We start from the raw sequence: 11,266 nt of genomic DNA on the forward strand, positions 1-11,266 counted from the left end.
AGATGTCTTGTTTGGAACTAGGTCCAATGCCATCACTTTATATGACCCCAAGTCAGATTGTAAGAATGCTACCTCATTCGGGGCATTTTAATCTGTGATCATTGTTTTAAGTTTGGGCTCCGCATCTATCTTGATTTGATTGTTCAAACCTTTCTAGGGAAACCATAATTGATTGAAATCTATGGAGAACCATCCTCTAAGACATTTTGTCCACTCCCTGCTCAGGAGTAATCTGTATGTTTCCAGGATGTCCACCACATGTATGTCAACAATATCCTAGATTCGAGGATCAACTGTTAGCTGTATCCGCACATCTTTTAATAATCCAATGACTTTTACCTTTGTTTTATCCAACTGTATTACCACTCAGTTAGAGGGTTGAGGATCAACTCCTAGCCTTTGAGCTATTGATAATGGCATCACATTACACGAAGCTCCTAAATCAATAAGACAATTGTGAAGATTCTTTCCATATATCCTTATGCTCAGCAAAAATTGGGGTACCTCGATTTTGTCCTTAAACATAGTGGGCATAGCTTCTGCGACATTTACTTGTTGCGGCATCGTCTTTTGAGGGACATTATTCATATTATGGGAAACCTTTGTATTATCCAATGTCTTCATGAGTGCTTCTCTTTGTTGTGGACAATTCTGCAACATGTCGAACATGGACATATTGGCCTTTGTTTTCTTCAGGTCTTCAACTGCGTTATATTTTTTAGTAGACCAAGCAGGGTTCTTCAATATTGTTGGTATGTTCACCTGATTCTGATACTATGGTCCTCCTTGGGCTGGCCTTACCGGTGGTGGATTGTTGCTTGCTCTAGGATCAGGTGGAGTTGGTTGCAAACTAGGAGGAATTCCATCGGTCAAGGGATCCCTCTTGTTTCTGAGATTATACGTGTTTCGATTATCATTTCAAAAGGCAAACATCTCATCATGTTGAAGATCGGGTTCTTGACTAAAAGGGAACGAGAATTCTTCATTTTCTTATTGTTCCACTTGTACATTCTGTGTAGGATCATAAGATTCTAATAGCATTGCATTGAATTGAATAGGAGGCAAATTATCATTCATTGGCAGGTTTTGATTCACATCCTAACTACCATTCTAGTACACACCATCATTGCTAGGCATATTTGGGCCATCATCATACTAATTAATATCAGCATACTAAATGTTGTTATTATCAGCAAGAATACTTCCATTATTTGGTCAAGTGTTCCATTGTCGATTTTGTCTTTGGAAGCCATTGTTGCAATCAGGAGGATTGAAGTTTTTCCCTCCACCATTGTTTCTTGTGTTGTTGTTACTGTTATTGTTGAAGTTCCTGTTGTAATTCTGACCAAAATTTTTGTTGTAGGGGCCAGCATTGTTTCTCTAGAAGTTGTTACTTTTTCCTTGTGACAATCTAAGATGAGTCAACTCATTGTTCATCCATGACATGGTCTTCTTCATCTGACCAACTTCTGAAAGGAGGTTGTTATCTATTTCCACAAGAACCATTTCTTTTTGTTCAAAGAAGGCTATTTTCGGGGGCTCATACCCTGGGTATGTTATCGCTTGAGTTTGTGGAGCGGGTACCTATTGCAATGGAGCTGGGTTCATAGGTATGAATTGACTAGGTACAATGAGTGCTCCCATAGGAACTGTTGGCATGGTAGGAACTATTTGCATAGGAAGCATCATTCCTCCTCCATTAGGATTAGCTTGCTTTGTGAACGTGATTGCTTCTGCAAAGACTTTGTCCAATGTGTCAATATTTGCTGTAGGAAGTCTTCTCAGAAAAATTGCAGCAAGAGGATCCATGGCATTGAAATAAACTTGGATGGCAGATTCAACCGAAATTGTGTATGTTGTTTCCAACTTGCAGTAGGCCATATGAAAACAATGATTGAAGCATGAAACTATTTCAGCTGGGTCCCTTTTTATTGATATGAATTGTTGATGTATCACTGCTGGATTGATGAAAGTTTTGAATTGTTCCAAAAATGATTTTTTCAAAGTGTCCCAATCTCCAATACATCCTGGTGGTAGGTTCACATACCAATTGAAGGAAATCTCCCCCAAAGAGTAGGGAAATAAACAAAGAACCACATCTTCATTAGCAATTTGCTTCCGGTTGCAAATTTCCTTAAAAATCTTGACGTCATCTTCAACAGTTCTTGTTTCTCCGTAAATAAACCTTGGACAAAATTTCTTGAGATTCTTTGGGAGTTCATGGAGGGCACCTCTCAAGCTAAGGGGTGAATCAATTGTGTTTGCGAAAAAGGCCATCGGAAGATTTTGTGGACCTAACGGTGGGTTGAAAGGTGATGGGAGTGTTGGAATATGCAGAGGTCCACCTGGTTGTTGAATGGGTGGTGGAGTAGAAGAAGATGATGAAATTTTGAATGGAAGTGGTTGAATTCGAGGTATTCCTCTGTCACTATGTGGCTTACAAAAATGAGTAAGCTCTAGAAATTCTTGGGCACTTGGTGAAGATCTTAACACTCATTGGAATGGGGATCTAGGATCAATATCTTCCAACTTGTATCAATATAGGAAAAAATGCACCTCTACAAAAGTACACTTCCTCACTTCTTTTGAATTTTGCACACCACAAAGTTTTGTGGAGCTGTGGATCTGCAGATCTGCGGAGCTGCAGAGCTGTGGAGCTGCGGACTTACGGAGCTGAATTTCTAAAAATTTCAGAAGTGATTTTTGAAGCTTTTACATAGGGTAGATTATTGCAAGGGTGCAAAAATTTTGAAACTTGATCAAATATTTCTTGTTTCCAATAGTATGTTCCTTGTATTAGGCCCTCCTTCTAGTGCCACTTCTGTTGGGCATTCATTTTGCACGATGTCAATGGCAGGAATCCATAGTGTAATTCCTCTCTTGAAAAGCAAATCTTTTTAAGGATCCACTCCAAGGTTCAGTGTTTTTCTTGCGACGTACCAAAATCCACTCAATAGAAGATAAATGTGAATGTTCACGAGGAGGCCTTTGCTGGTTGCAAAACTCTTTTACCTTGGAATCAAGTAAAATCTATTCGCTGTCTCAAAATATCACATCAAAAGAACAATGTTTATGTATTTTCTGTTTTTTCAATGAATGCAACTCTAACAATGCAGCTAGTGTGAGGTCCTATTCTAATAGGGGGGTTAGCAAAGAAAATAACAAAACTAAAAGCAAATAACATGAAATCAAATAACTTGAAATTGAAATTCCTAAATGGACATAAGCTACAGAACACAACACGCTACGAGTTAAACCTTCAAAGAAATCAGTAGGAAACCAATGAAAATAGGAGCAGCGCTTCATAGAATCCACTAATGCAATCGTCGGTGAGAATCTGTACAAAATCAAATGATGTTTCACTCTTCATCAAATCGCAAGGCCACGAAAAGTGCATGCATGTGAGACAAAAGGCTATGTAGACACAATCGGGTGATCTCTTCTCAAGCTCGTTACGTCAACAGAATTCATATATCTGTAGCAAACACCAAAACTAAAAGATTGCACAACTAGAAACAATGCAATAAAAATTTGGCTCAATCACAGTCGCATGAATAAAATCCATAAAACAATGACACATTCAGGCAAGAATAACTACACTCCAAATGCGAGCACCAAAAGCATAACTTTATTGCATAATAATAGTGGCCCTTTTTTACATTTTATAATGGGGTATTTATAAGAAATCATCTCCTCAATTTGTATTGAGAGTGAGAGATATATTAATGCAATAAAAATGCCTTTAAAAAATTAAAACAAACTAAATATATACAAACTAGTAATCTAACTGGTTCTTGGAAGGACTCCATCCATATTTTATTCATTAATTGGATGCATGAGCCCTTTACATGTTAAAAACAATGAAATCATGAGAGAGAAAATAGGAGGAATCCATCAGTCAAAGTAGAAGTGCATGGAGACACCAAAAATAGAAGTTGGCCCTTCATTTGATGTGTGTCAGTGTTATCTTGCCATCAAAATGTGTTTCCAATGCAAGGAAAGTGCTATTTTTGGAACTCGCAGTTGACTGTCGGCGCACTTCTGAATTGCAGAGCCTCATGAAAATGCGGACCTGCGGACTTGCAAAGTTGTAGAGCTGCAAACCTGTGGACCTATGAAGCTACGGATCTATGGGCCTCAACTGAGTCAAAAACCTCAAAAACTTTCTAAGTGTCAAAATTGAAATTCTAGCATCTGGGTTTTGTTAATCTTCATCCTAAAGATATATTTGGATATTTTCTCTTGAATTTCTCTATAATCTCATTAATTTTAGTGGCATTAGGAAGATCCAAAGCCTCATATTTATCTTTGACTTTCTATCTATAGTTGTCCACCTTAATTCAAGTTTTTGCAAAATCCCCAAGTTTGGTATCCAACTCTAACAATGCTTCTTTTGTCCTGAAGGCTTGTCTGATATCTTCATCGCTGGATGCTTCCTCTAAAGTTTTTCTAAAGTTTTCCACAACTACCTCAACTACTAAAATCTTCTCCCATTCTTCATCTTCAAAAATATCCAAGCATGCATCACTATATAGCTTTTCTGCTTCCAAAATTCGCTCTCGAGCTTGGTCCTTGAGCCTATGTATCTCATCATGCAATGTTTCCATCACTTTATTTCCCTCTGCAATCTTTTCTATCCAATCATCTATCATGTCTAGTTCTTCGATAGTATATACATCAATCAAAATGCGGTACCTTTGTCCTTTTATGGCTTGTACAATTTGCAAATCCTTGCCCCAAACTCGTACCTCATCCATAATGTTGAACTCCTACCTCAAAATTGCCACGATCTTATCAACGTTGTCTTGTGTAGCATGCAATAATTTTAGACTTCCTGTAATTATAGTGATACCCCTATCCTCAAGGTTGTCTCGCCAATCCTGACAAGCTCTCAAAAATGGATTGAGCTGTACACCTTCCCCTTCTTTCAGAGTGGTAGTCAAAGTCTCCTCGGGGTGTTCAGAGTCAAGAGGACCAATAACTTCAGCTAGATATCCTTTCATGATCTCAACTTGCCTTCAAAGTGCTCTGATTTCAATCTCATCATGTTCCATGTGGTTAAGAACCTCTTTGACTCCCATAGTCATCATTTGTCGAGAAGTATCCCATGTAGGTTTCGTTAATGTGATATCCTTTACCTCATAGTGCTAAAGGCTGACAACTTCTTCATCTATACCTTTCGGGGGATGAGCCACTTGTGCAAATAGGTCCTGATTCTGAGTAGTGGTAATGAATGCAAATGGTTTTGCATCCTGTAATGGAGAGTCAGGCTTGCTCAAAATCTCTGCAATGTCATAGATATCATCCTCTAAAGCAAGGAAGTGATGCTTAGCACTTCTCATTATTTCCTTCCAAAACCATCTCGGGATATGTCTTTCTCCAACCTTAGCTCTAGATGATGAAGGGATGTGTTCAACTACCTCCTTCCCTTTATCATTTTTGCTTACAGTTTCCTGTTGTGAGGGTTCTTCCTCTATAGTCTCAGTTTCTATAGATCCCGTAGTTTGATCCTCAACTTCCTGAGAAGGTTGTTGTATACATTCCATTACCTATGCCTCTTTTGATGGCTCACTAGTAACCCTTGGTTCTGGTTCTCCTTGTAATGATGATTCCTTCTGAACATGTTCTTCTAAACTCAGAGGTGGAGGTGTCACTGAAACCCTATCTACCATCATAGACTAAGGTGAAGATGGGGGCATTGGATGAGGACCTTGTGTCTCAGATGGCATCTGCATCCCATCTTGCTATTGAGATTCACCTATAGGAGTATCTCTAATCTTATCTCACAAAATTTTGTACCCACTGGCATGAAATCAAAATTTGGAATTGAGTGAATATTATCACCTAGCTCTCCTTGCTCATTAACCCATTGTTGTACTTTGTCTTCCAATGAAGAGAGCTCTACTGTTTCAGCTTGGGTGGGTGGTGGGATATTTGTGACATTCTTCTTTCTTTATTCTGTAGCTTTAGCAAGTTGAGTTCTCCCTTGTAGAGGCACTTGTTCTTCCTCCCCATCTGACTCTGTTTCATCCTCATCTAATTCCTCAGGAATAGTTTCAGGAATAGAGGGATTAGGAACTAATCTTTTATGAACTCTTTGCCTCTTGTAAATTCTAACCTTGACCCTCCTTTGCTTTTGTGGAACCATAGGAGAAGTGAGCTCTTGATGCATCAGAGGAATGGATGTCTCTAGAATCTCTCCCTCCCCTTGCTGGCTTGACAAAATAGGAGGCAATGGAAAATTAACCTAGAAATGAGAAATCCTAGAGTCGTGGGGGTCCTAGGGAGTAGATTCATGGTGCTGCAAAGGGGCCTGTTCTTCAACATGCTCTATCTGGATCCTTTAAGGAGAGGCTCTCTTCCTCTTTTCTTTCTTATTCTCTGGTGGATGGTAATATCCCACTGGACAATCAAGCTGGTAGACCTTTTCTGGCCTGATAGGAGACTGGAGTACAAAGATAGGAACTGTGACTTTCCTCCCCTTTACCTTTTCTAGGTGAGCATGTATATGGAATATCACTGTATCCAGAATTGGATCAAGCAAAAAGGGTTTCTTGATCCAACTCTTTTTTATTCTGATGACATGTCTTGCTCAATGATTAATATCATCCCCTTCCTCTCTATCAATTTTTGCATTCAGAATGGGCCTCTCGCCAACTTTATCTGTATTAAATAAGGGATCTAATAACTTTTGTAAATCTTGTATCCTTATCTCATCTAGGATGGTCAAATGGAGAGCCTTCTCTGCTAAATACAAAGTCATTCTGCAATAGTCCCTGATATGGACATCATAGTCATTTGTGGCATTCATCCAATGATCTTCAATAGCATCCTCATGGTAGAATTCTTTTCCTACCAAATTTTCCACTTTACCAACACTATCAAAGAATGGCTGGGGAGAGTTATATTCCTCAAGCAGATAGTTCTCCCATTCCCATTTGAAGGTCAAGATATCTTGCTTTCTCTTTACTTGGTATGCCCCTATTACAAAAGGCCAATCCCAACAAGGCCTTCATTGTTTCTTGATCATCTCATAGGCTGACTCAATCTATAGAGAAATTTCCATCAGAACCAACTTATCACTTGGGTACCTTGGGAACTTCTTTGGATGGGTAGATGCACCACCGACCCGAATGTATGTGAATGTCCAGAACTGGATAAAATATGCACCGAGAGCTATGATTTGTGCCTTGGCCTCATCAGACAATCTCTTTCCATAGTCACCTTCGATGAATCGAATGATGGCAAAGATAAAGGCATCATTCACAATCCGGTACTCTTTGCTTTGCGGTGAGTGCTTTTTCTTAACTAGCTGAGGATAAACTATATAAGGCCATGCGTTAGGATCTTGCATACTACCCTTTTTGTACAACCCAGGATAGTCAGTGGCCCTTGCTACAAGTAGATAAATCACATAAGAAGTCATATAGAACTTCTTCTTGTCCTTTACTGTTCGCAACTGATTACACAAGTTCTCACTAAGTGTGGTAGCCCAATCTAGTGGCATCTTTGCGTGTCTAATGGTTTCAATGAAGTTAACCATGAATGGAGTGAGATGACCTGCTGTCGATAGTCCCATAACTCTACTCAGGAGAATAATTGAATATCCAATGTCATCCCTCATATATCCTTGAGCCATATCTACTTTGCTAATCGTCTTTCCTCAAGATGGCTTCTCAATGAAGTATGAGGAATATATAATGTCCATGGCCTCCTGGTGATGATCCTTATGCCACCTCTTAGCTGCTTCATATGAAAGCCTGATAAACTAATCAGCTCTGGGTAAGTGAAAGATTCTCTCGATATTATCAAGTGGTAGATCCAAGACTACTTCCCCAGTGACACTCTTTACCACCCTTTCCTCGAGAAAAAAATGTCGAGATAAGGTCATGATCAATTTAGCTGACTAAATAGCCTCAGGATGTGATGCTGCATTTACCAATCTAGACTGTATCAAGGTGGATCTCAAAGAAGATCTTTCAGTTGGGTTGTTACAAACCCTCAAAAATTCTCCCAAGTTTGTGTGTCCAAGTTTTGTGTCTTTGATCTCAGAGTGTTCATTGTGTAATCGTGACTTTGGGGTTACGCCTTGAAACTTGTATACAACTGGCTTTGCTATTGATCCGGATGTGGACATCATTTGATTGTATTACCTACAGTTACAAAAAGAAAAATAATTATTTACTAGATACATAAAACACATTAAAAAAAATGATACTCAAAAACCAATTTTATTTTACTTATGATTTTTCATTATTATTATTTTTAATTATTATTATTATTTTTTTTTTTTCAAATAATCTAACTAATAAACTAATTTTCTTCTCCCGATTCTCGAAATGAGAGTTAGGAGTCAAAAAAAAGTTAGGGGATCCCCATTTCGGACTCAAAATGGGGCGTGTGTTGTGAATACCAAAACATTTACCTATTAAAGAATAGGTTGAGCTATTCCCCAAGAATTTTACATCTCAGGGTGAGTTTTGTCTTAGGGTTCCAAATTTGAAAAATGGATGGCCCTATCAGCTATCTTTATTTTTGCACCAAAAAACTAGTATAAAGAGATTCCTAGGAACCTAACTTTCACATAATTATTATAATCTTAGAATCTGTTATAGATAAGGATACTCAAGAAAGTATACTTTCATCAAGCATTCAAGGAACTCATGACTTAAGGATCCTTTATGAGCATTTCCTCTTCAAGATCTAGCATTTTTTTGGCCATCAAGGGAGGAAATATGCATTGAGGAATTCATCACCTATTTTATTGATGAGAATGTACATGCATGGCTCTGTGGTGTGTGTTGATGCCCAAATTAGTAGATTAGGTTTCCTATGGAATGATGATCCAATTATGGAAATTCCTAATATCAATTTGCCAACTAACAGGTTCCACTCCAAATGAATGCAAACCTCTACAATTCTAGCTCTATAGAACCATGGTTGGTAGACCTATACCTCACACCCTAGAGGTGTTTTAAAGAAGATAACTTGAGGATCTTGGTTGTTGATTAAAATACTAAATCCTATTGAATTTTATTCCCCTTAGGAACCCAATAGGACAAGGATACAAATTAAACAATCAATGCAGTAACTTTGTTTAACAAATATTAAAGAACTTTAAAATATTCATACAAATGTGAAGGCAATTAAAGAAAATTCATTATTTTTTCCATTGCATTTACATTACACAATGCCTCTATTTATAGAGGTCTTAGATCATTTCTGGAAACATCTACATTAGCCGACATAGGACAAATAGACTTCTCTGAAACTATCTAAACATAAACATCTTCTAGAACTTTACCTAACCCTATCTGATAATCCTCTTAGAATTTCTAGAATCCTCTCTATTATTCTTTTAAAATTCATTTGAGGTGGAAATTACTCATTCCAACACTAAGCATTCATGACATTTCTCCTCATGTATTGTGAAATTAATATTTGTAATTGCCTTCCACATTTTGATTAATATTTGTAATAGCAATAGAGAAATATCTCTATAGTCACAATGATATCCTAAAATATCATCACTTATAGCTATAGAAAAATAATTTCTATAGCAATAAGAGATGACCAATAGAATAATCACTATAGCAATAGATTGTCTATATCGCTCATTGCTATAGGAGAAAAAACCACACAACACTCCCTGATAGCTTAATTAGCATAGCTATAGCAATCTCAATAAACGAAAATAAGGTTAGGGATTGATCATCAGGGGAGATAAATGCACCTTCTTCCACTGAATGCCTTCATCATATTCATCGATGGTATCTTCTCTTTAAATGTACTTTTCATGATCACGAAGTCTTGATCTTTATTTATCTTAGTCTTTACTTCTGTCACTAACATGTTTTGATTTTAGTACAACATGCTTCTTTCACCTCTTCATTAATAGATATATTGCAAGCCTCCTCATCACTTTTATTTAAATCTTTCAATTTGTCTAAAGCTACTTTTACAATTGCATCCATTCTACCAAAAGATTTTGCATTGGATGGGATGAGTGACTCACTACTTTTACTCCATTTGATGAGCTTTTCACCAATGTTTCCTTCATCTCTGGTGGTGGATCCCATTTCTTGTTTGTTAATACAAATGAATCTGAATCTTTGCATATTTCAACATAGTGATCCTTTGGTTGTCTATACAAGTTGGCAAGAACCCTTTAAACTTCATCAATCTCATGTTTCTCAGCATCAATTACTTTCCACCATGGGGGGTTCTCTAGAAGAGGAACCTAGAATCAATGAGCTGCTACATAAGAAACTTCTACTGCTACAAGATCACCCTTGTAATGGACACACAATGTTGTCCGTAAGCTATCATTTTCCAAATTCCAAGATTCTTACCTCAACTCTAGTGAACAACTTAAACATCACACACTAAGGCTTGATTCCTAGTGCAAAAGTGTTAAATAGTCAAAGTTTGACTTACTTTTTCAGGCTTAATTTCTTCCTTAGTGTGTGATGTTTAAGGCTGGCCCAACTCTAGAGGGGCCTCAACTATAGCCAGATAGTTCAAAATTAATTTATGAGGATGTTCAACATCAAAAATAAATCCCATCTCCTTTAACAAATGTCATTTTGATCTATTCAAGTCCATCTTTAATTTAGTATATTTCTTAGAATGAGGGTCGAGTGGTTCCAATGGCAATTCTTCTCATGGGAACTCAATTCAATGAAAGACATTGAGAATCTGGTAAATCCTTTGAGTGCTTTCTTCGAGTTTTGCAGCTAGCCATACACAATTATTCACAACCCTCTTTACATTAAATTGCACAAAACATTTTTTAAAATAGAATCAATGAAAGAGAACTTGTGTAGTACCCATGACCACTTGTCGTAGCTAGAGGAGAATACCACTAACTTGAATTAAATCACAGCCATACACACGTAGTGTTGTTTCTATCTCCAAATAGATCCATCCTTCCTTGATGGAAACTTTGCAATTTTCTCCTTTGTAACATAGAATGCTTCTATTCTTGTGTAGATCATGGCCACTTCTCTTTTGTTTGGCCTTCGCCTACCCTTCTTTTTATCTCTTTTGAGTTGTATGATAACTGGATTGAATCGCAGCTAATTTTCAAAGCTACAATTTCTTCTTTTTTTTGGATATTTTGAGGAAATTAGCTAAAATATTATAACAGAAGAAAGTGGGTGGAAATTGAGCAAGCCTTCCCCACAATTTTTGAGCAGAAATGAAGGTTGCAACCTCCAACTACCTTAATTCACTATCTCGCTACTCCAAATTTTTAGCCTCTACA

At 37.5% G+C, this 11,266-nt stretch overlaps 1 pseudogene; it reads right to left on the reverse strand.

Moving 5' to 3' along the window:
• LOC149559203 (cyclin-L1-1-like) overlaps window positions 1–10,997 on the reverse strand; it is a 135,452-nt pseudogene extending 124,455 nt beyond the window's left edge.
• Between the last annotated feature and the right edge of the window lie 269 nt (window positions 10,998–11,266).

The sequence above is a fragment of the Cupressus sempervirens genome, chromosome 5, assembly GCF_028749045.1.
Source record: "Cupressus sempervirens isolate cs-2001-9-10 chromosome 5, ASM2874904v1, whole genome shotgun sequence".
Classification (NCBI taxonomy): Eukaryota; Viridiplantae; Streptophyta; class Pinopsida; order Cupressales; family Cupressaceae; genus Cupressus; species Cupressus sempervirens.